The sequence below is a fragment of the Charadrius vociferus genome, unplaced genomic scaffold (genome assembly GCF_000708025.1).
Source record: "Charadrius vociferus isolate BGI_N301 unplaced genomic scaffold, ASM70802v2 scaffold228, whole genome shotgun sequence".
Lineage (NCBI taxonomy): Eukaryota > Metazoa > Chordata > Aves > Charadriiformes > Charadriidae > Charadrius > Charadrius vociferus.
The window spans coordinates 2,041,012-2,045,680 of NW_009649864.1; positions in this window are offsets into that span (position 1 = coordinate 2,041,012).

The window sequence follows — 4,669 nt, forward strand, 5'->3', positions numbered from 1 at the left end:
CGGGCACCGGGGGCTGCGCCCCGACGGGGCGGCCCGCGGGGGGAACCTCGGGGGTGCAGGGAGCTGGGGGAGCTGCAGAGCACCCCCGTCTGGTGGGCGAGGAGGGGATGTGCCGGGGTGGGGGGAGAGGGTGCCTCAAGGCTGGCTCTGGGGCAGGAGGGGGGCAACGGAGGTTCGCCTTGCTATAGGGGCCTCGAAGGTGGCCGGGCGAGGTGTGTGGGGTGGGTAGTGGTTTGCAGGGCAGCAGGATCCCCATCGTGTCGCTGCCACCACCGTGGGGCCCACTGGGGCTCAGCACAGCCACTACAGCCATCCCCTCCTGGGACAGCCTCAGAGCTCAGGGGGGTCACCAGCATTACCGGTCTGTCCCCAAGCGCTTCCAGACAAGGCTTTTGGAAAGCAAGGATGGTCCAAACGCCATAAATCAAGTGCCACAGCCCTAAGCAGAATGTGACTTAGGGCAAAGCGCAGCCACGTGAGCTCCTCCCAGAGGTGGAAGACCTGGAACGGCACAAAGATGACCAAATGCCTGACACACATTTCCTTGGCGCTCTGACAAGTCCTGTGTGAGCTGTCCCAGTAGCATCCAGCCCTTGGCTGGGTCACGCTTCGCTCCTGGGAATCTGCGGCCCATTTCCCAGGTCTAGTACCGTCTCCGCTGAAGCAGCAATAAACCACACTGCTCCCTTGTTAATGAAGCCAAGCGAAGGGGCTGCTAACCTTAAAACTGAGGTAACCTTCCTAACCTCTCTAGCCTCTCTGATTCACAGGGAGAGGAGTTACCAGTGCCACACGGGGATGTTTCTCCAGACACACAACCCAAAATTAAAGTGCTGCTCTTGTTCCCACTATGCTCTTTTGCAAGCCCATACATGACCCGCTGTCCGTCTTCAGGGTTCACTGTCCCTGTCATTACTCCTTCCACTGACAACATGCCATTCGGATCAGCTCCACACATGGAAAACCATTTTGTATCATTCTGTTTCAATATGAATCTCTCTAGCTCCCTCCATACTCTCTTATCCTTAAAAATGCCTATCAGAGCAGCAAGTTAAAAGGGGCAAAAAAGCAGCCTCACAAATGTGAAATGTAAATATTTTTCAGTGATGATTTTGCCTGCTAACATTGGCAATACTATCACCTCTTACTTTAGTCTAGTTTAACTATTTAAGAATGTTTGGTAGCACAATTGCACGAAATTATATGGGTTAAAAAAAAAAAAAAAAGCCAAACAACAGAAGCAACAACCAACGACAAAACAGTCCACAAACCCCAAACTCTGCCACCTGACTGCCAGAAAGTTTTAGACTTTTTTGATTATTTTTTTTTCCCTGAAGTGTGCTAAATTTAAACCCTTGAAAGCTTGAAGGTCCAAAGCAGGTGGATTGGAAGGAGTATGGTGTAACCTCTGAATGTATGGTGCATCTTTGCCTAAAGCAGGAGCAGGAGTAGGAGTTTAACCACTTTGCTTTTACAGGTCAGCTCTCTGTAAGTACAATGGTTTCTTCACCATTGCTCCAACATGAGGTTGGTGTTCTCCCATGAAGTTGCAGTGCCCAACCCAGTTAATGGACTGTTAATCCAAGTTAAGGTTATTACATGTTTCTATAAGGAATGAATTGTTCGGAGAGCAGATGCATCAATATCTCAGCCTAAACCTTTAATTGGCTCAAACATTTTGGCTTGTTGACAGTATCGGTGGAGAAGCCAAAGACGACATGAACGTGATGACACCCTTCTGTCACTTCCTGCTCAGGAGTGCTCAAGATGACTAAAAAAGCAAATTAGTGGGGCAGTCCGTGCAGTTGCAAAGAAAACAAATATGACTTCATCCCCAGAAGTTTATCCAATAGGCTAGCGCTATTGCATACGGTAAGTTACGCACGGAAAATTAAGCGTCTCCTTTGCAGGCAACGACATTGTCTTCATGTAGCTCATTACTATAGGCTCAACCCTACCACATGAGAAGAACAAAAAGCTTTTCTGTCTCTGGTGAGTTGGCATCTCTCTTTGAGGATAGAATTTCACGCCTTGTATTTCTATAATAAACCAAACAAATTATACTAATTTAAGAGTAATGGTGGATGCCAGACAAACAAGAAACGCCAGCTTTAGACTGTCTTCTAAAATTGGCAGAAGTATTATCCAGCTCTGACCATTTGGCACCCTTAGTTTTATAGCATCCTAGCAAAGTGCAAACAGGCTTACAATCATTCACAAAGGAAAGGAGGGGGGGAATTTAATGTCACCTGGCAATAATAGACCTTTTAATAAATATTATCACGATCATGAACTCTACACATTGACATACTCACTACACTTGATGGCAATTCAAACATGCTTCATATGGTCAGGTTCTCGCAGCTGTACCTTTCCATTTTCAGCAGTTTCCCATACTTGTTCAGGATTTCTACCTGCTGAGAAGCCTAGCTGAGAGAAATTCCTAACACGCTCAACAGGAGGAGCCCAATTGCTGACTCTGTGCAGGGTACCATCAAATACCTCATTGACATAGTTTTAAGTACACATCACACTCACCTCCAGCATCCCAGCTGCCAATTCCCAGGGTAAAAAAAAAGACAAAAATCCTTTGCTCCACTGAGGACATGACCTACGATACGCAGCTCTGAAACAAGACATACTGGTCCTCTTTTCCACACGGTCAGGCAGACTCACGCTTCCCCACCCAAAGGCGCCTTTCCACCAAAAAAAACATCAGGAATGTATTTCTGCTACACAACCCAGCTACTTCCTCCCTCCGCTTATTAAAAGAGCAGGTGACACAGTAAATGCAGCAGGAACACCTGCACACGTTTCCCAGTGGCTATTACCAGCCTGCAGAGCAGGCTCGGTGTCTGAGGTATCTTAATTCTGCCCTGGTGTACAGGCCTTAACTCCTCTTTTTCTGGTTTCCAGAGACTAATCTTCGTTAATGTTGATGTTCTGGAAGTAAAATAAAGTTGCTTGGCAATTTTAGATCTAAATAAGGTGCTTTCTCCTCTGAATAAAGAGCTCCATGTCCCATGACAGACTTGTATTTTCAATTCCTGAATTACCCAGTTTCTTCTCTGTTTGCCTAAACTGGGCCTTCCTTAATAGTTACTTTTACTACCTGAAGAAAACATAGCTGTATATTTTGTGTAGAAAGCCAGTTGCAGCCATTTTGAATTGGGTGTCACGCTCTGGCTTGATGCAACTAGTGACAAGGTTTATAATGTGATGCAGTTTATTGAACAAAGTCAAGTATTCATACACAGCATAGTTTGCAGATGACCCATGCCGTCAACACACACGCCCACTGGTGTTAGGTCAGGAGAAATAATTTGCCACTAAGCCCGACTTTCTGCCTTCCCCTTTTACCTGTGCTGACTCTGCCCTGGCTCGTTCTGGCTTTCTCTTTCCACTGGGTCAACTCTATGCCAGAGCTGTGAGTTGCCTTGAATCACAGAATCACAGAATGGTCAGGGTTGGAAGGGACCTCTGGAGATCATCTAGTCCATCCCCCCTGCCAGAGCAGGGGCACCTACAACAGGTTGCACAGGACGGCATCCAGGCGGGTTTTGAATGTCTCCAGAGTGGGAGACTCCACAACCTCTCTGGGCAGCCTGTGCCAGTGCTCTGCCACCCTCAAAGTTAAGAAGTTCCTCCTCATGTTAAGATGGAAATTCCTATGTTCAAGCTTGTGCCCATTACTTCTTGTCCTATCACTGGGCACCACTGAAAAAAGACTGTTCCCATCCCCCTGGCATCCTCCCTCTAAGTATTTGTAAGCATTAATAAGATCCCCCTTCAATCTTCTTTTCTCTAAACTAAAGAGATCCAAGTCCCTCAGCCTCTCCTCATATGAGAGATGTTCTAGTCCCCTAATCATCTTCGTAGCCCTTTGCTGGACCCTCTCCAGCAGATCCCTGTCTTTCTTGAACTGGGGAGCCCAGAACTGGACACAATACTCCAGATGTGGCCTCACCTGGGCAGAGTAGAGGGGGAGGATGACCTCCCTCAACCTGCTGGCCACACTCTTCTTGATGCACCCCAGGATGCCATTGGCCTTCTTGGCCACCAGGGCACATTGCTGGCTCATGGTCGTCCTGTTGTCCACCAAGGTTGCTGGTTGTTGTCCAACAGGTTTGACTGTTGACCAAGCAAAGGTGCAGAGGACCTGGGGCAACAGAATCTTAGGGGGAGAATGACATTTTCCCTTTGCCAGTGGCAAGCTGGTAGATACATTTGGTCATATTACATGTCACCCACCCTTGGTGCAATACGGTGCTTCCGTGTCAGCTGGCACAACAGTCATTGCCCAGCGCTCAGCAAATCCTGTTGGATCTAGGCTGGTTCATAGCCTCTCTGCCTGGGTGCTCCCAAAATGAAAAGTGAGGTTCAAGGAAAGAAATAGGTCCCTATGAGATCAACGCATTTCTGCCTGACTTTATCACTCCTCGCTTGCTGCCGGCTTGCCCGGTATCCCAGCTCTGTGCCGAGGCGCGCACCGGTCCTCGCCTTCCACAGCAGGGCAAATAGCCCCTGCTGGGGCCCGGAGAAGCGGGAAACACATAGGGAGAACCAGTACAACCCAGCAGAGGCACCACGCGTGGTGTGGGTACCCGCGGCACCTCGGCTCCCCGCCTGTGCGGATGCTGGGGAGGCGTCTGCGTGGCTGAAAGGCTCC